At 42.3% G+C, this 21,451-nt stretch overlaps 1 protein-coding gene and 1 non-coding gene across 4 annotated transcripts in view; both read left to right on the forward strand.

Moving 5' to 3' along the window:
* LOC126364640 (tyrosine-protein phosphatase non-receptor type 13-like) overlaps positions 1-21,451 on the forward strand; it is a 729,752-nt gene that overhangs the window by 210,750 nt on the left and 497,551 nt on the right. The gene's annotated exons all lie outside the window — the stretch shown is intronic.
* On the forward strand, positions 11,443-11,516 carry Trnat-ugu (transfer RNA threonine (anticodon UGU)). The gene has a single exon. It is a non-coding gene; the product is annotated as a tRNA-Thr (tRNA).

Consider the following 21,451-nt stretch of genomic DNA (forward strand, 5'->3'; position numbering starts at 1 on the left):
CGCGCGGCGGCCGGCGGCCAGGTAAACACGTTGCACAACCTGCGGCCGCAGACACCACCCCGCTGACGTCACTGTCCTGGGGCGAGGTGCCGGGGGCGCGGCGGGCGCAGCTCCCAGGGCGGCTCGAGTGCACTTCGCGCTGCTTTTTGCAGTCGTGACGTCACTAGTGGGCTTTCGGCTTACGACTTTTGCGAGAACGTGTGAACAGCCCCTGTGTGTACGGCGTGCATTTCGGTTATTCATTTACTTAGTAGCGTGTATGCTGCATATCCTCTTTCAGAGAAATGGCGCAATGAAAACGTATCGCAAACAATTCACCCGTATCATCGAATGTCAGTTAATAACTCATCAACGATACAAGCCTTCATGAAATGTTGCGAAAAACAAGACCTGAGACAACAGTCGTCTGATGAAACCTTAGCACAATGTTGCGAGCGGATCTAGGTTTGCAACTCGCTTCACGCAGTTTATTTCATCTTAGCGTTTACGTTATACATAAATGACCTTGTGGATAACATCGGAAGTTCACTGAGGCTTTTTGCGGATGATGCTGTGGTATATCGAGAGGCTGTAACAATGGAAAACTGAAATGCAGGAGGATCTGCAACGAATTGACGCATGGTGCAGGGAATGGCTATTGAATCTCAATGTAAACAAGTGTAATGTGCTGCGAATACGTAGAAAGAAAGATCCTTTATCATTTAGCTACAGTATAGCAGGTCAGCAACTGGAAGCAGTTAATTCCATAAATTATCTGGCAGAAGGCATTAGGAGTGATTTAAAATAGAATGAGCACATAAAGTTGATCGTTGGTAAAGCAGATGCCAGACTGAGATTCATTCGAATTATCCTACGAAATGCAATCCGAAACAAAGGAAGTAGGTTACAGTACACTTGTTCGCCCACTGCTTGAATATTGCTCACTAGTGTGGGATCCGTACGAGATAGGGTTGATAGAAGAGATAGAGAAGATCCAACGGAGAGCAGCGCGCTTCGTTACAGGATCAGTTATCAGTTAGTAATCGCGAAAGCGTTACGGAGATGATAGATGAACTCCGGTGGAAGACTTTGCAGGAGAGACGCTCAGTAGCTCGGTACGGGCTTTTGTTGAAGTTTCGAGAACATACCTTCACCGAGGAGTCAAGCAGTAAATTGCTCCCTCCTACGCACATCTCGCTTAGAGACCATGAGGATAAAATCAGAGAGATTAGAGCCCACACAGAGGCATACGGACAATCTTTCTTTCCACGAACAATACGAGACTGGAGTAGAAGGGAGAACCGACAGAGGTACTCAAAGTACCCTCCGCCACAAACCGTCAGGTGGATTGCGGAGTATGGATGTAGATGTAGAAACGTAGTCTGGGACTTTGTTATGAATTTATGTTCCGATTTAACATTTCCGCCAGATTAGAGAACGAAGAATAAAATATACATCTGGGCGTTTATTTCCGAAAATATAGTGACCTCCAAGTACGTGGTAAGGCAGGAACGTAAGAGGACAGCTTAAATTGCTGTGAGTGAAGCGATGGGCTATAACATTTAGATTCCTTCATGACACAAATATTTCGCACGTTGCGCAACCACAAACACATTCCTGTAAAGAGTTCTCGCTACAACTGTGGGATTCTCCTCTCACTAACACATCATAAACATCAACGCGGCGCTGTACCGATCGACAAAACGATAAACACGTCTCTGGTCGCCTTCACGGCGTCACTACGTTACGATTACGTCAGTTCCTCAAAAAGTAGTTTGAAACGTACTCTATCCTCCAAGGGCGGCCTGCCTCTTTCCCAAGGGGCGCTCCACTATGCTATTGTCCTACATTCGCCAATCTGTCTTCGATTTGAGTCAGGACGTCAAAGCAATTCTCACGGTCAGCTATTTCAACATTTGTACATTAGAAATCTTTTATCGCGATTATGTCAACTCGTTACCAACTCTTCCCAGTTGCTTTGAGTATGTCTAGAAGCTTTGAATACCGTGTCACATAATAGAAAAATGAAGAATCGTAATTACACCACCGACCATCAAAATAGGATCTCCATGTAGGTGGCTTGCAACAGACGTATAATTAGTATGACATGTAATCCATGCTAGAGCACGCAAATGGTTCGGATATCAGCACAGACGCATGTGCGAGGTAGGATTAGCACCATCTACTTTGTGTACAGAAGGTACTGCTGATGCTGATGGCAGAACCCAGAGTTGCCAGTCGTTACACAGAGAAATAATGTAAAATTTATCATTCAGAAATCTCATACGAATTTTGTTTGTTCGTGAGAGCATTGTGTTGTCCGTCTTACTATAATATATAAAAGGCTGTGTCCCGACAGGACTCACTCCCTGCCTTATCATCGCCCAGCCCAAACCATGTGCAATAGAAACTCGAGTATTGCAGAGTGTGTTCATCTAACACAGTACATGTGGTTTAAGAAGGGATTTTTCCAAATTTCACCCCTAAGGGCGTGAAACAGGGGCTGAAAAGGTTTTTGAAAATATGGCTCTGTTAAGGGAGTAAGGAGACTGGTATTTGGTTTCTCGATCGGAAATAAAGAAATACTTATTTCAACATTTTTGGAAATTTAATCCCTTTGGGTGTGAAATAGTGGGTGGATTTTTTAATAAATCATTATTAACGATCTACTGCAGTATTTTTAAAGTTAAATATATGAAAATTAGTATTTGACTTCTCGGTTACGAACAAAAAAATAGAGACAAAGCGATTCACTGACTTATCAACGTCCAGCCCAAACCGCTAAGGACAGAAACTTGAAATTTGGAGAGGGTGTGAATCTTATACTGTAAGCATCGTTTAAGGAAGGATTGTTCGAAATTCCTCTCCTAAGGGGGTGAAAAAATTGGTTCAAATGGCTATGAGAAGTATGGAACTTAACTTGTGAGGTCATCAGTCCCCTAGAACTTAGAAGTACTTAAACCTAACTAACCTAAGGACATCACAAAAATCCATGCCCGAGACAAGATTCGAACCTGCGACCGTAGCGGTCTAAGGGGGTGAAATAGTGATGAAAGGCATTTTGAAAAAACGACACTATCAAGGCAGTTGTGAGTCTAGGATAACGAAAATTCGTATTCGCTTTCTCAGTCAGAAATTAAAAAATACGTGTTTCACATTTTTAGAAATTCAAACCAATAAGGAGGTAAAATAGTGGGTGAAAGTTTGTTGGCAATAAATCATTATTAAAGAACTAATAAAGAGTTTTTAAAGTTACATCTACGAAAATTGTTATTTGACTTCTCGGTTGGACATAAAAAATAGTTTCTTCAATGTTTTTGGAAATTCAGCCGCTAACAAGGTGAAATAGCGGATCAAAATTTCAAGAAAATATTCCGTTATACTAAAAAAATTTTAAAGCCCAATCTATGAAAATTCGTGTTTCGTTTCTGGGTTAGATATAATGAATTATATACTAGGGGATGAAAGTTTCTATGTAAATATCACCAGGAAAACGCAAAAGGCATGATTAACAAAAACCTTTGACTCTAGCACCAGAATAGCTTTTTGGTCAGTACATTCGCGAAAGACAATGCTTCTATTGAAGTAGAAAGTTTAGAAGGTGTTGCAATTTGTGAACTACATTAACTTCTTTATAAGAAAAACAAAAGAAAAAGCAAAAAATCTATCAGACCATACAATCTACGCGAGCAAAGCAGCAGGCGCTAAACTAATCGTGTAATAAGGAGAAACATCTACTGGCACATGTCGAAATTTGACAGCGACAGGATCATGACATGGATGTGTTTAATTGTTCCGCGTTTTCGTTGCATGCTTCGATCGAGATACCACGACTGTCGAGCGAATATGGTATCAGCGGGTTCAAGAGGGCCATACTGAGCTTCAAGCAGGATGTCAAAGTCCGCACACCAATACTGCCCGAGAGGAAAGAAAATAAATAAATAAATAAATATTGTACAATGCCGTAACCTAGCGCAATCGTGTGGGGTGTCCTTCGGATACGTAACTCGATCACGTCTGTGTCGCACTTCTGGTACTTAGGGCAGTAACAGTTACATTTCTGAAGAGTTGAGACTCCTGTGTGCGCCCTATCTTCGAGTTCTCTGTGACTGTCTTTCAACAAGATAACGCAAGACCGGAAGTCTTGTAGCCAAAATGTTCTCCGGATGACCTAGCCACTGAAAACATCTGATTATGGGCTGATTAGAGACCGGCACACCGGCGCTCGCCAGCAACTACGACTGATGAACTGTGGCACAAAGTCGAAGCAACATGGTATAACGTATCCGAATCAGTCATCCAAGCTAACTTGTGTTAGAGCCTTTGTTGCTGCCAGAGGTGGCACAGCGGCGCAGTACATTTCCTACCACGTACACCTTCAAATCGCCTACAAATTAATCCATGTATTTTCTACTGCGCTCCATGAGCACAATTATTAAAATTTCCGTATTGCTGTCTTCCTTGATGTAGTTACGGTGACCAGTAGTCTGTGTTCAACAATTGCTCAATTATGTGCGATTTCTGTGACACGCAAACGGTGGCAAGCTATAACAACTGATCATAAGATCTTGTTTGTCATGTGTATTGGCTGTTCATGTCAAATAAATACAACCTCTCTCAAGCTCCCGTTCCCAATGTTACCATCTCCCTCAGCACCCAATTCCTTTACGAATTACTTACGGACTCGCATAATGCAGCATTTGAGAAGTGACTGAATCACTTTTTGATTTTCATTGCAGTAACTTCGTCACAGCTACTCTTCTTTTACAGTTTGGCAGAGAAAGTAAAAATTCAAATTTTATTCTCTCATTAATTTTCACTTTTGATTCTTCTTCGGTATCTTTTTGTCCTTCTCTTTCAAAGTGATTCGTCCCCTTCTTACATGTATTTGCTGTAGTCTCATCGATCATTTGCCTTGCTGGTTTCATTTATTTTCTTCAGGTATAATGCTACTACAGCTAGTAGCGTAAATTCTGTCTTTCCATTGTTGTTGTTGTTGTTATTGTCACTTGTTTGTTAGTCACATTGAATTTTTTAGGTAGAATTTAATTTTTTTTTCAAAACCTCTTTCTTCCGTGTTTTTCACCGTTTCTTAACCAATTTTCGTTTTATATTACTCCGGGGACGTGTGATTCGTAACTGGTGTTCCAAAGATTATACGCGATTTCTTATACCTTCACTAGTGTTCATTACTTCTAAATTTCTCTTGGTTTATTTTAACTTCAAGGAAGTCATCGGAACAGTTTTTTGATCAGTTTGTAGTTACCCATCCTGCAGTTAAGTCCACAAAGTTTTTATTATCCAAGGTCTATGAATTTATTTGCTAGGGTTTAGAGGACTGTCTTTTTTCCTTTTCGTCTATTTATTGTTGTTATTAGTATTATCAGTATCATTTAATTCCTGTTTCACGCAGGTACAACAATTTTAGTTCTGATTCATGGATCAATACATTCAAGAAATTCAACATACAAATTTACAGAATTACATTCCGTACTTAATGCAGAAAAAAGGAAAAAACTTGTAAAAATACAATGTAGTGACTGTGTTACAGGCAGAACGATAATTAAACTACCAGCAAAAACATTACTAAGCACACAAGTGCTTAACAGTAAAGGTATTTGACCTTATTAAGGACTTGTTCCGCTGTCTCACAAGGAACTGTGGACAGTCTGCCAGAAGCTAAAAAGCGCAGACTTGCAGATGAACATTGTGAGGCTTCAACGCTCGTCACAGAGACACAATCTAGAAGCGCTTCACAGTTGAGTATGCATAGCTACTGTCGTTGTCATTCTTCTTCGCTAACTTTGGTACTAATAGTCCGATAAATGTATAGGATGTCCATAAAAGAATGTCCCAGTTTCAATGGTTATTTAACCCATTAAATTAGGTTGTTTACAACAAAGCATACATCAAACTGAGGATAAACTAACTTAGCTTTTTTTTATACATGTTTAATATGCGTATCTGTAGTTACACGGCATACATCCAATCTAAAATTCAGATCTTCCCATAGTTGGCTAGCAAGTCCGGAGTAATGGAAGCAATGGTCTCTATTAAATCATTAGGCACCGGCGGATCGTAGGCACGAACCTTTAAAAGCGCCAAATGAAAAAAAACAAAAAAAACGCATGTCGTGGGGCCAGTGGAAGAAAAGCTCTGTCGTAGTGGCCATTAGAAGCAGTCCAGCCGTCAAGGACTTCGACGTTCAGCCACTCTCGTACATAAAGATGCCAATGGGGAAGGATCCCGACTTGTTGCCAGATACAGTTTTCAGGTTCACCTTCTAACTAAGAAAATAACTACACTTGCACCACGTACTACAGATAAGCCACCTCTGTTATGGTAGCCACAGCAACAAAAAAAAAAGGCCATACATTTGAAGTCTGGATGCTGCGAAGAAAACTTCTAATTTTCAGGAATCTCTTTGATATTGCAGAGGTTCATTAGATTGTCCTGACTCCCAAATACGAACATTATGGATATTTACCTTCCCATGTAGATGAAAAGTTGCCTCATCAGTGGACACCACACGATCAAGAAAGTCTTCTTTCTGCTGCGACCCTTGACTTGCATCGTGGTCATCAACAGGTAGCTTAAAAGCATATACCAACAGTGGCCGGCACGGACGCATGAGTAAACGTTTTCTTAAAACGTTCCACACTGTCATCGTTGGCAAGTGAAGTCCGAGACTTGGCTTGTGACCGGAATTCTGCAGACTACGAAGGTTAGATGCCCTGGCACGTCCCAAGCTTTTCCCTTTAGACACACATCCGGCCGTTTCAAATTGTTCGTATCATCCTCATCGGATGTTTTTGCCACATGGGGGGGGGGGGGGGGGGGGAGAGGTCACCATTAAACTTTAAACGACGCGCACGTTCAACTGAAGTTACACATTCACTCTTAGCAAGTTGCATAACACAAAACTCTTCACGTTCAGGTGTCGCCGTTTTTCGTGAGTGGTATATTTAGCGCTGCAAGCGAGAAAACAACAAAGGAGTTCTCGTGAATACGCTTATGTATATCTGTTTGAATTACCTTTTAATTTTGTTCTGGAACCAACACGTAACAACTTTTACAGTTGATGCTACCAGAAATTTTTAACTGGAAAATTCTTCTATGGGCACCCTGTATTTTAGTTTCGTTGTGGCTTAGCATATCTAGTATTATATTTTTATGTTTGTAGAGTTTGTGGAGCTCTCGTTAAATTAAATGTAAGTATATAAGAGCGGACGCACTGAAACAGAAAAGCGGTTGCACTATCCTCGGTTATGTGTCTGTGTAGGATAACTTGTTTCTTTCTTACTTACTGTTCTTCGATTTTGTTTTATTCAATTTAAATATACGCGTGCTGAGTTCAAATGAAAATTTTAAATGCCATGTAAAATAGGGATAAATGAAAATCACAGTGTGACAAGATTCTACATTCTGTTAGTCAAAGACTTGAAGACGAGAATATTAGACGTTAGAGTACAAATAAACAATCTAGCAGCGTTTCTTGCATGTCGAAAGCATAAGCTACAACATGATTCAAATTTTCACTTTAACCGATGTGTCCTTTATTAATGAAAAATTCTCGGATAGCGAGGCTACAGGGGCGTATCATCCGATATATGCCAAAAATGAGTTGACGGTATATTCACCAACTATAATCTGAACAAAAAATGTAGATTCAGCCTTACTTCCACATTCGAAACCGGCCGGTATGGCCGAGCGGTTCTAGCCTACGGTCGCAGGTTCGAATCCTGCCTCGGGCATGGATGTGTGTGATGTCCTTAGGTTAGTTAGCTTTAAGTAGTTCTAAGTTCTAGGGGACTGATGACCTCAGATATTAAGTACCATAGTTCTCTGAGCCATTTTTTTCACATTCGATAATGAGATCTGATAATGGATCTAGGATGATACTTTCAAAAATTGTTTTCTTGTGTACCTTTCAAATAAACTTTTTTGACCCTGGTTCATGTAGGCTAATGGCTTTTTTTTTCTTTTTTCTTTCAGGTGAGTGGAACATGTCGTATATTGCACGCTGATTCTCTGGTACGTGATCGGACAAATAGAATTAAAAAGTAGACGATCGTGGTACTAAACAGTAGTAAATTTACTTTTTATGTGATAACTTAAAAGCAGTGACAGTAGGCAACATTTGTGTCAGAACATCAATCTGCGCAGGTGAAAATATTTCACAATTACTTTAATGTATAATCTGGTACAACTGATCCAATGTCCAACTCGATGTGGCATTTGTCCCAAACAAATACCCGTTAAAAAAAAAAAAAAAACTGCATTTCACTCTGTTCACTTGAGCGGAACAATCACCCCCCACCCAGTATTCTAAAATAAACCTGTCTTCTAATGAAACACACAACACGTGGCAAATATGTTCTCATTTTCTCAGTCCAATGTCCCTGATACCTCACTTTACAAGCTATGAATAATCGATCTGTCACAGAGCGGAACCAGCTCAGTTATAAATAGCCCGCATAACGAACTAAACGCTCGCACCTGAATAATACTCTCACATTTCCATTTGTTATTGTCGCTGCAAATGAAAACTTCAGAAACGAAAGGGAAAATCCAAGCTTAAAGTCAGCTATCACTTAATGTACGTCACTGACAACACGACGTGCAACTTCTGTTTTAACATTATCAGTTTTTCGCAAATACTGCGAAGGTCTGAATTATTCTTCCTATAACATACGTTTCGAAGTTCACATGATCTTCATGATCTTTAAGCGCGGGCAGTGAAATGGTACTGATTTATGTTACGTAATACGGAAAATATATCCAATAAACATAGTCATTTTATCCTAGTTTTTTCTTGCTAGAAGTTTTGTTGTGAGGTGCAGTTACACACTGACACTTACCGTCGTTGCTGTGACCAAGTGAGAGACCGCAGTGATAAGACACTGGATTCGCATTTGGGAGGCCCGTCGTTTAAAACCTCGTACGGCGATCCATTTCTCGTGAATTCCCCAAATCATTTGACGGGACACGGACGATTCTTTCTTTATATTGGTTGGTCATAACTTCATAGCGTTCTTTTCATAAATTTAATAAACACAGCAGATAAACACAATAGAGACTTTATTCATCAATTATACACCCCCTTCCCTATTTTTTGGTTCCGCGACTGTAGAAGTCATGTGGTTTTGAACCGAAGAACTCGTCGAGGCATGTTCGGAGCACATTTTCATCCGGAAAGGAAGTTCCTTGAACGTTGTTCGACAGAGAACGGAAGAAAAATTAAACCCTGAGAGAGCAATATCAGGTTAATAAGGTGGGTGCGCCACGACTTCCCAACCCAACTACTGTATAGCGCTTATTGTCAGCCTAGCAAAATCCGAACGGGTGTTATAGTGGAGTAGCATAGCTTCACGCTGTTTTCCTGGTCGCTGTTCGGGGACTGCTTCTGCAAGACGTCTGAGTTGTTGACAAACGTCATCAGTTGTGGTTACACCTCGGGAAACCAAATAGTAGTGCAGCGCACTGTCGCTTTTCCACCAGATGCATAACAACATCTTTTGTGTATACACACAGATCTTTGTACGGGAAGTTGCTGATTTGTCTGGGCTCAGCCATTCCTTTCTTTGCCTTATGTTCGGATAAAGACACTATTTATCGTCACCAGGATGATTTTTGTGATTTTGGCTTAGAGCATGCTCTATTCATACACTCGAATTTTGAGCTTTCTCCAATCTAGGCAAATGTCGCGCGATGGTGGAATGATACGGTTCACCATATTTGCCAGTTCTCGAGTACATTGACGTGGATTATTGAGGATTAATGCGTTTAAACGATTTCAAGCAAACTGTTAAGGTCTTCCTGAACGTGCAGATTCCCTAATGTCGAAACCATCCTCCTTGAAACGGGAAAACCATTTAATTGCCGTGCTCTGTCCAGTGGCATTATCCCCATACACGGTGCAAATGTTTCTGGTTGCATCTGCAGGTGTCACCCCATCGGCTGAAGTAAAAAAGATGAATATGTCGGAGGTGTTCCAATTTCTCCATTTTCTAGCATCCACAGCTCTACTCACTATCTTCAAATGGAAATGGAAATGTCGTGTGGCTAGAGCCTTCCGTCGGGTAGACCGTTCGCCTGGTGCAAGTCTTTCGAGTTGACGCCGCTTCGGCGACTTGCGTGTCAATGGGGTTGAAATGGTGATAATAAGGGCAACACAACACTCAGTGGGGGACTGATGACCTTAGCTGTTTAGTCCCCCTTAAACATCCCAACAACCACCACCACAACACTCAGTCCCTGAGCGGAGAAAATCTCCGACCCACCCTGGAATCGAACCCGGGGAGTTAGGTATGGCATTTCGTCGCGCTGACCACTTTTTTTTGCGATTTTGTTCCTCGTTGATCGTTGGATTTCGTCGTTGCGAACATCACATGACATCCGTTGAAGTTCGTTTGTTGATCCTTCCATACACTCAGTTTTTTTTATTACAGAGGCCAACCAGCTCTCTGACCGAACACGCTAAGCTACCGTGCCGGCGCACTCAGCTACTAGGGGCGGACTCTATCTCCAAATGAGAATATACACTATGTAAACTCAGACAGCAACAGTGAGCTACAATTAAAAAATCACAATCGATAAATAAACCCATGGCATCCGGAATACCAACATCCAAAACAAAAACGCTACCAACAGACGCACCAACCTTAATACTTCCCCCATCCTAGCTTGTGCTCTGTCACTAACGGCCCTATCGCGTTTGGCGCTCTAGCCCCTAATGTTCCCTCCTACGTGACTGTACCGGTGTAATCTTAATTAATTGTGAACTATTCCAAATGAACTTTAGGCACTTACATATCTTAATGTTTGTGAATACTGAAACATTATGAAGTAACACAAAAATATTTTAAACCTGAGGGCCTTAAAAAGCAGTGATATATAAAGCATTTGAATTAGAGAGATGTAGCTTGCGTGTGAGGTAAATGGAACTGTCTGAGTGATCGTGTTTGGTGTTTACATGTACTGTAAATGTACAGAGAAGTCCTAAAAGTTCCATGGCGTGTCGTGAAATTTCAGACCTTACGTGGAAGGTGTCGCCCGGAGAGGACAATATAAGTTGTCATCAGCATGGGATGACAAACACCTCATGACCACGTCACATGGCAGCGTTAACTTCCAATTTGAATGTTAACACATCTTGGACAAGATGCACCATTAACAGCCATTACACTGAGGCGACAAACGTAATGGGATGCATGTCCAAAAGAACGGATACCATCTTAGTGTATATATATAGTTAAGACTCACCGTCCACTTGACCATCTTCTTCTTCTGTGCGAATGCACAAATAGTGCCCGAACTCTTGCGGGAATCGGCAACGCGCCGCGAGTAATGAGTATATTGGGCGGGGGCACTACGAATGTAGTGCGGGACAATACGTTGAGAATGTGGGTTTCGCGGGAGGCGTGCCAGAGATAAATCCCTGCAGTCACGCTATCCTCTGTGTCCTCGGTGGCTCAGATGGATAGAGCGTCTGCCATGTAAGCAGGAGATCCCGGGTTCGAGTCCCGGTCGGGGCACACATTTTCATCTGTATGTCAACGCCTGTAAGCAGCTAAGGGTGTTCATTTCGTTGTAATTTCATTCTAACGTGCTGCATAGTCACCGATGGTATCTTTTCTTCGTGGTCATGGCAAACCTTTCCCCATTTTTGTGCAGAAGTTGCTATAGGTTGGTCCGATCTCAAGTTCGAGCACTTGCATACCATCTTAGTATATATATAGAAATGAAGTGTGTGGAGTGGAAAGTCGAAGAACAAGGAGAAAAAGGTCGCGAAGGCAGACGCTTAGTTTCAAAGATGCTAACTGAATGGCATAAAGCTCTTCGTTTAGCCAGAGCAATGAATTTCCTCCTGAGCTGCTATGTCGAAGAGTAGTGATTTTTAACTCAAATTGCTACTCGATTGCTCACGTTACACCAGAATCGAAGTATCAGTCCTTGGATTTGAGATCCCCCAAGAAACGTAAGTTCCAACAAACAATTGCAACCCGAAAAATCATGTACACTGTGTTTTGGGATAAACAGGGGTATTGCTTGTCGACTGTTGCGTCGAGTTAGCACAATCGATGCAAATAGTATTGTAATATCTCTTTAAAAAACTGCGGTGAGCAGTAGTATGTTCAGCTGCAAGACAGTGACTGTGTCCCCATGTGGTTCGACGCAGTCAAAACCTCGTTGCGTCGTATGACTGGGAACAATGCGATCACCCTCCGTATAGCTCTGACCTAACGCGTAGCGACTGTCGTTTGTTCTTGGACTTGAAGGAGCCTTGCCGTTCAGCGCTACAAGGAAGCAAACGATGAGAAAGCACCAGTAAATCACTGATTCAAAAATCAGGCGGCAGATTTCTAAGTATGGATTGCAGAACCTGGTCATACGATTTGATAAGTGCCTTAAGGGAGTAGTCCTCTTTGAAAGCATGAAACATGTGGTTTTGCTGATTTTTTTAATCTAAAATGAAAAAGTAATACTAAATCTGATGATAGACTTCTGTCCCTTACACGTTTGTCTGTAATGAATTATTTTTGCGCTCACATCGGGGCACGCTATAATCGCTGCACCAGGTGGAAGGACCCCTGGCAACCGTAGCATTGGCCGTCGGTGGAGTTTTCGAAGCCCTCCTATTGCATCTTTAAAGAAATAATTTCGTGTGAGCCGTTTTCAATATATTTGTCTATTAGCATAATACAATAACTGAAAAATATGTTCTTATAGAATGGTGACGCTTTGAAGAATATGTCAATTTTAATCGTCCAAACTTTTGAGACGGAAGTCAGCACCGAAAATAGACTTTTCAGAATGGTAGCATGAAACTCCGATCAAAATTGCATGTACCTTTCTGAAGTTATTTCCTCTCCAGTTTTGAAAGTACGGTTTCGAGAAAAGTTCGTTTGAAGTTTTGGATTTCATTTGATGTGCTCGAGTTAAACCTATCTCAAGTTAGCGAACCATGGTCATACGACAATCTTTCCAGATCCGAAAGGTCATTCTGCATCTTCTTCGTGGTCGTGGCAACCCTTTCCCCATTTTTCTGCAGAAGTTGCGACAGGTTGGTCCGATCTCAAGTTTGAGCATTTTCATAATTTTCGAAATATCTGTTAGACCGTCGTTGCAATTATACGGCGGCACAATGGCCGCGAAGTCGATTATTTTTTTGCCGCTGTGAACGGTTTTCAGTCACTTTTTTTACAAATTGCTTTGTAACTCGACAACGAGTTTCTGGCAAACTTGAAATGACGACTACAAATAAAGTATACATCCTAGTAAGCATTTTGTGCCAAAAAATCTATTTTTTTTAATTTTCAAGCAGGTCTACGTTCTTAATATATAAATTATGTTGAGAAGGAGATTAAGTCCTGGGCTTTGTGTGAAAATATATAATGTTAGCTTTGTGTTTTAAAAAAAAAACAATAGTTAGTATACAAAATTCGCCAGTTCGAATCCTGCCTCGGGCATGGATGTGTGTGATGTCCTTAGATTAGTTAGCTTTAAGTAGTTCTAAGTTGTAGGGGACTGATGACCTCAGAAGTTAAATCCCATAGTGCTCAGAGCCATTTGAACCATTTTTTGAACAAAATTCGGATGTGTGTTATTTTCCCACTTAGGCGCGTCGTTCACCTTGTGTGGAGCCATATGAGAACATTTATCGGAAAAATTTATCACACAGTGAGTAATAATGGTGTACTCGTACGTGGAGACAGTGTTTTGTGCAGCAATCGCCGATATAGTGTAACTGAGGACGAATAAGGGGAACCAGCCCGCATTCGCCGAGGCAGATGGAAAACCGCTTGAAAACCATCCATAGGCTGGCCGGCCGGCACTCCGGACCTCGACACAGGTCCGCCGGGTGAATTCGTGCCGCGACCGGCACGCCTTCCCGCTCGGAAAGCAGCGCGTTACACCGCGCCGCTAGCCCGGCGGGCCAATGTTGAATTACTAATAGTGCGATACAACTTTACAATAGTTCTCCACATGACGTAAAAATTATTTCATCTTTCACACTTTTTAGTGAAACCCTAAGGTCATTCGTACTTGATCACTGTTCCTACAACACTTAACATACAAAACTTATAAGAAGAAAGGGCAAAATATCTTACTGCAAGTAGTGCAAACTGTCCTGGAGATAAAACCAATCCAACAAACTCACTCCTCAAAAGAACACACTTATATTTACATAAAATCTAATATTATAGTATATACTTATATTGAATTAATAAGAAAGTTTTAGAACCCATTAAAACGCGAAGGTCAGTGAAAAAGACATACTTGTAATACGATGCGAACCACCAACACGTCGCTTTGTCTTACGAATCTGTGGCGCTATTCACTGCGCTAAACAGACCACGAGTTTCTAATGACTATACCTAGTCTCTTAGAGCTCCTGAAAGCTTCAGTTGTAGCTATATTAGTAACTGAAATGTAATTATGACAAATTATACCGAAATCATCGATCTGCCGTTGCCTTCAAACGGCTTACTCTCATAATACGCAAGTTACAATAATTCTTTAACCACGAACAAGACGTTTCTCGTCATTTTATTACAACGAACTGTACAATAAATGACGGGTTTTCGAGACACCACCAATGTTTAGGTGTTTAGAAACGGCGTATATAACATGGGCTTCGATAGAAAGCGAATATGGCGCCTCATGACTCTGTACTGAAGGGAGACAGAGTGCATGTGATGTAGGTGGCGTTCCACCATCTGATCAGTCAACGTTCAAACGCATGTTCAGAATATCTGGCATGCTGCACATTGCTTTGCATGTTTAGAAAGACTCCTCAAAAAATGGTTCAAATGGCTCTGAGCACTATGGGACTAGACAGCTGGGGTCATCAGTCCCCTAGACTTAGAACTACTTAAACCTAACTAACCTAAGGACATCACACACATCCATCCCCGAGGCAGGATTTGAACCTGCGACCGTAGCAGCAGCGCGGTTCCGGACTGAAGCGTCTAGAACCGCTTGGCCACAACGGACGGCTTTAGAAAGACTTCAACGTGCTATTCCACGCTGCGACATCAGAAACTCGGCACGCTCAAAAGGTCGACGTTCAAATTGATGGTCCGTGTGCCGACGGCTTAAGAGACGAATCACTGATCTTTCAGAAAAAATGATTTTAATGGCCGCGTGGCACCGATAAGTTGACGAATGCGCCCTTTGTACGGTGCGCTTGGTCGGTAGCAGGGTCACCCAGTGAGAGCAGCAGCAGTGACCTCTGCGGCGCGACGTGACACTGACAGCAGCGGGCGCCGGCGCTGTCTGACTGCCTGCCTGCGGACCGCGGGAACAGGTTGCAGGCCTGCAGCCGCTGGCGCTGCACCGCTACCCGCTACCTGCCGCCCGCTGGCGGAATTTTTAAGCGAAACCTGCTCTGCTGCCCGAGTTTACTGTTACCGAGGCACCGGCCGAGGGCGGCGCCTGTGCGATCAGGCCACGCTAACCGTGTGCTTTCTAATGCTTTTACGTAAGGCCCTGTGTGAGGCTACTATGTTTCCTAAACAGAGAATCCGCACTAAAAGTAGCGCCATTACATCTACATCTACTTCTATCTTCCGCAAACCACATTGCGTTTTGTAGCTGAGGTTATTCGATGTGCCAGTGTCACTTCTCCCTTTCCTGTTCCCATCGCATGTGGTTCAGGGGCAAGACGATCTTTGGTAAGCCTCCGTGTGAGCTCGAATCTCTCAGATTTTATCTCCTCGGTCTTTTTGCGAGATACTCTTAGGAGGAACATACTCTGTCCGAACTTTTTAAGAGTAAACCACACCGCGATGCAGAACACCTCTTACAGTGTCTGCCAATTGAGTTGGCTAAGCACCTCCGTGACACTTTCATACTTGCTAAATGAACACGTAAAGAAACGCGCTGCTCTTCTTTGGATCTTCTCTATTTCCTCAGCCAGTCTTATCTGGTACCGATCCCGGTCTGACGAGCAGTATTGAAGTATTTCTCCAACGGGTGTTTTGTAAGATACCTACATTTCCTGAGCGTCGTCCCAATGAATGTCTGACATGTGCCCCCTCCCCGCCTCTACAGTTAACTTATGTCGTCGTACCACTACAAATGGCTCCGTATATACACTACTGAATATTTTATCCATGTAACTGCTTCTGCAATCGTGTAATTACACAATATGCGTCTTCCTTCCTACTTCGGAGCAAAACGTTGCATTCGCTAACGTTGCGGGTCAACTGCCACTCACTGCACCAATGATTTGTACCTCATGTCCAGAACTATTGCAAAGTTGTATCGCACTGTTAGTAATGTAACATTAAACCGCCCAGCTAGCCGCTCGGTCTAACACGCTGCTTCCTGAGCGGGAAACCTTTTTTACCGCCCGGGGATTCCGATGTGCCGGCCGGTCTGTGGATGGTTTTCAGGCGGTTTCTATCTGCCTCGGCGAATACTGGCAGGTTCCCCTTATTCCGCCTCAGTTAAACTATGTCGGCGATTGCTGCGCAAACACTATCTCCACGTGTGCATATATGCGCACACCATTATTACTCACAGTGTGATAAATTTTTCCGACAGATGTTTTCATATAGCTCCACACGCGCCTATCCTTCGGAGGTTTTCCTACTGTTTGGAGGTTTTCCTACATTTCGCTGTAATTTTCCAGTGTTGCGACTTTTCTCTATAGAACTACACCATCCACGAAAACCTTCATGGAACTTACGACGTTATCCACTAGGTCAGGTACATATATCGTGAAAAATAATGGTCCTGTTACACTCCCTTGGGATACGCCCGAAGTTATTGTACGTCTGAACCCTTCTGTCAGTTGCCGGCCGCGGTGATCTCGCGGTTCTAGGCGCGCAGTCCGGAACCGTGCGACTGCTACGGTCGCAGGTTCGAATCCTGCCTCGGGCACGGATGTGTGTGATGTCCTTAGGTTAGTTAGGTTTAAGTAGTTCTAAGTTCTAGGGGGCTAATGACCACAGCAGTTGAGACCCATAGTGCTCAGAGCCATTTTTTTGAACCTTCTGTCAGTTGATAATGACATATTGTGTTCTGTTTGCTAGAAAATCTTCAATCCAATCACACACATATGTAGTGTAATATTCCGTACTATCGTATTTTGTTCACTAGGCGATAGTGCGGAACTGTGTCGAATGCCTTCCAGAAGTCGAGGAACACAGCATCATCCTGGGCGCCGGTCTCTCCTGATTTCTGGGTCTGTTGGACGAACAAGACGAGCTGAGTGGCGCAAGATCGTCGCTTTTTGAACCACTGTTGACTCCTACAGAGGATACTTTGCCTCCAGAAATGTTGAGCGTACAACGAATTCGGAAGCTGACAGAAAACCATAAGAACTTTTCGTCTTACCTTAAATCAGTAAACGGATCGACACTCTGTGACCATGAAACATATTCCAAAATTCTACAACTGCTCGAGGTCAGGGATATTGGCCTTAGTTTTGTGCGTCTGTTCGATGACCGTTTTTGAAAACGGAATGATCTGCACTTTTCCACAATCAATAGGAACGCCTCGATCCTCCAGAGACCTACGATACACAGCTGCTAGAAAAGGAGGCAAGTTCTTTCGCATCTTCTATCTAGAATCTTATTGGCATCTCGTCAGATCCAGTGGCCTTTCTTCTGCTAAGTAATTTCAGTTGCTTTCTGTCGCACCGTCGCTTATTTCAATATGTCTTTTTAACATCCGTGTGACCATTTAAAGGAGGGACTACAGTGTTATCTTCCTGAGTGAAACAATTGTGGAAAGAAACGTTTAGTATGTACGACATCCTCCGTTTCGGTGTCTGGGCAGATAACTTCGATCCGTTTACCAAAAGTTGTTACGATTTTCTGTCAGGTCGGCATATAGAATTGTAGTTTAGATTTCTTTGAATCCTCAATCCATGGTTTCCCTTACATTAGTTTTGGCCTCGTTTTTATTTGCCTGTGTGGCTTTGGTTGCATTTAAATGTGCAGTAAAGCTCTCTTTGCTTTTTAGCAGCTTTCTAACACGGTTGTCGTACGACGGGAGGTCTTTTTTATCCTTCACAACTTCACTCAGCGCATACCAGTCTAAGACGTTCTGTACAACACTCTTAAACTTTGTCCACTGATGTTCAACACTGTCGACGCTGGAGACGAAATTTTCATGTCCGCTTCTCAGCTATTCTGAAATCTGTTTCTCGTCGGCGCCTTTGAGCAGGTATATCTTCCGGTCTTTCTTTATATTCTTAACAAGTTTGTTTGCGTGGCCAACATCCGCAGCAAGCATAGAAATATTTCTTCTGTAAATAAAATCCGCCTTTCCTTGCTCCAATGTATTTTATTTCCCCGGACGCGGTTAGTCTTTTACTTTAAGGCATCTTCAATGGGATCTAGAACGTGATATTTGTAGGTTATAAAACAGTTATGTTTCGTTTTTTACGTATAAGTGATTACTTACAGATTTTTGCGTCTGCTTGTAACCTACTAATATCATGAATCAAAACAAAGCTGTATAATTCTAGATCCCACAGAAGACGCCTTGAAGTAAAAGACGAAACGAATCTGGGAGAAATAAAATAAGTTGCAGCAAGACAAGGCGGTTTTTGTTTACAAAACTTCATATTCTTATTTACAAACATATTCAGTGATTCTGTAACGGTCTTACGATAGCCAACTTCCTATTATATGTTAATTGAGTTGGAAATTTCGGGACTGTTGGTGACCAGGAGTTCTGTTATTTTAATCAGTTGGTTCTCTGATTAGCTGCTGAAGGAGATTTTCGGATTTAGAACAGTTTCACAGCTGTCCTTATTACACGCGTTAATAACTTGAGTCTCCCAGTCCGCAGCTAGTAAGTTGAAATCTCCACCTAATACTGTACTGTAACCGACCAGCAAAGTTACTCGAAATAGTCCCTAAGTTCCCTCTCAAATTTTCTGCCACTGCTGCTTATGCGGCACGGAATCTATAAAAACATCCGATGACTATGTTACATTCTCATTTAACAGTTATTTACATCCAAATTATTTCCCATTTGGAAACTATGATAACCTCACCAGATGTTATAGTATTTTTTGCGGATATAAACATGTTTCCACCAACGGCGTTCAACGAATCTATATAAAATGCATTTCATTTAGAATTTCATTGCTATTAAAATCTGGTTTCAGCCACGTTTCTGTCCCTAGTACTATGTGGACGTTGTTAACATTTATAAGCAAGACCCACTGAGGGACCTTACCACAGACGCTCCCTCACTTAACTAGTACATCAGCAATGCAGATCTCCAAGTAATTGGTTGAAATATCTAAGTAAGAAAGTTAACTATGCCTTAACAAATCTTCCTATTTCATAGTTAAATATTTATTACCAGCTGCACAGGTTTGCTGAGGAGAGTACATCTGGAATTGATTACACACTTCATTTAATTTGCAAGTTCTTGCGAATGTTGAAAGTTATAGAATTGTTTATAGGTGCTTTTCAGCAAAGAGGAGATTAAAATATGCTCTTTATCGTTGTTGGAAGCCGTATATTGGCGATCCTTTGGCCTGGAAAGTAATTCGTTGGTATAATGCGAGCTACCTTAAGAAAGAAGTAGGGAAAAATCAATTGTATTTTTACAGTAATACGAGTATTGGTAAATCGTCATTATAATTGGTAGAAGTGATGTGTGTTTGCCCGTACCTTTCTCGACCTGCCCGCTATTTCCGGAAGAGACTCCATCACTCACCTAATGTTATAACTCCAAATTACAAGCAATATTATCCTCTGCGTTTTCTCGGAATTTTTAGGAAGATCGACCCTTGTCCCAACAAATGAGGCGTCCCGTGTTGGCTCAGACGTATTTCAGCTGCGGATAACATCTCAAACATGTTATTTAGGTATAAGGGGACAGCGTAGAGGTAAGTATCCAATTTCGCCTTCAGTGACTACACACATAGCCCGCTAACTGCCATACAGTGCCTGGCACAGGGTACCTTCTACCAGTGCTGTTCCCTTTTTCGTTCCACTCGCGAACTGAGCAAGGAAGAAACGGCTGTCAATATGGTTCCGTAGGAGCCCTAATTTCCTTTATCTTGTCTTCCGATCCTTCGGAAAAATGTTCGTTGATGGCAGTAGAATGGTTTCGCAGTATGTCGGTGTTTTTGTAAACTTTCTAAATAATGTTTCGCGAAAAGTACGTCTTACTCCCTCTAGGGATACACCCTTGAGTTCAAGAAGCTATTCCAAGACAGTTGCAATTTGATCGAACTCGCCCGTAAAATATCTAGCAACGCGCCTCTGAACTGCTCTAGGTCTTCCTTTAATCTGATCTCATAAAAGTCCCAAATACTCCAGCAGTACTCGGGGAAGGGTATTACTCTTTCATAGAATTCTACCAATAAATCAAAGTCAACCTTCCGCCATCCCTGCCACCGACCTTACATGCCGGTTCCGTTTTAGGTCGCCTTGAAGCGTTACGACTAGATATTTAATTGACGTCACTGTGTAAAGGGCATACACTAATATTGTATTCGAACATCACACAATTGTTTTTCCCAATCATCTGCGAATCTCCAGTTTAGGAGATACACTGAGGTGGAAAAAAAATCATGGCATAGCGATATGCACATATACAGATGGCTATAGCATCGGGTACACAAGACATAAAACATCAGTGTATTGGCGGAGCTGTCATTCGTATTCATGTGATCGAAATGAGTAGGTTTCCGATTGATTTGGCCACACGACAGGATTTAGCAGACTTTGATCGCGAAATAGTAGTTTGAGCTAGATACATGGGTCATTCCATTTCGGAAATTAAATATACCTACAGTATCAAGAGTGTGCCGAGAATACCAAATTTCAGCCATTGCATCTCGCCACTAACAACAAAGTGGCCGACGGCCTTCACTTAACGAGAGAGAGCAGCACCATTTTCGTAGTGTTGTCAGTGGTAACAGAAAAGCAACACTGCGTGAAATAACAGCAGAAATCAATGTGGTACGTACGACGAACGTATCCGTTACGACAGTGCGGCGAAATTTGGTGTTAATGGGGTCTGGCCGCAGGCGACCGAAGCTAGTGCCTCTGCTAGCAGCACGACATCGCCTGCAGCGCTTCTCCTGTACTAGACGACTGAGTGCCGCTTTTAGTTGGTAAGAGCTGAGGGTGGGGCTCGAATGTGGTGCAGATCTCACGAATCCATGGACCCAGGTTGTCAAGAAGGGACTGTGCAAACAGGTGGTGGCTCCATAACTGAGTGGCCTGTGTTTACATTCAATGGACTGAGTCCTCTGCTTTACGTGAACCGATCATTGAGTGAAAATAATTCTGTTCGGCTATTTGGATACCGTTCGCAGCCATTAATGGATATCACGTTCTCAAACAACGATGGAATTTTTATGAATGACAATGCTCCATGTAACTGGACCAGAAATAGTCGCAGTTATTTATAAGAAAATTCTGAACAATTCGAGCGAATGATTTGGTCACCCGGAGAAACAATCGAGAGGCCTGTTCGTGCA

The sequence above is a fragment of the Schistocerca gregaria genome, chromosome 1 (assembly GCF_023897955.1).
Source record: "Schistocerca gregaria isolate iqSchGreg1 chromosome 1, iqSchGreg1.2, whole genome shotgun sequence".
Lineage (NCBI taxonomy): Eukaryota > Metazoa > Arthropoda > Insecta > Orthoptera > Acrididae > Schistocerca > Schistocerca gregaria.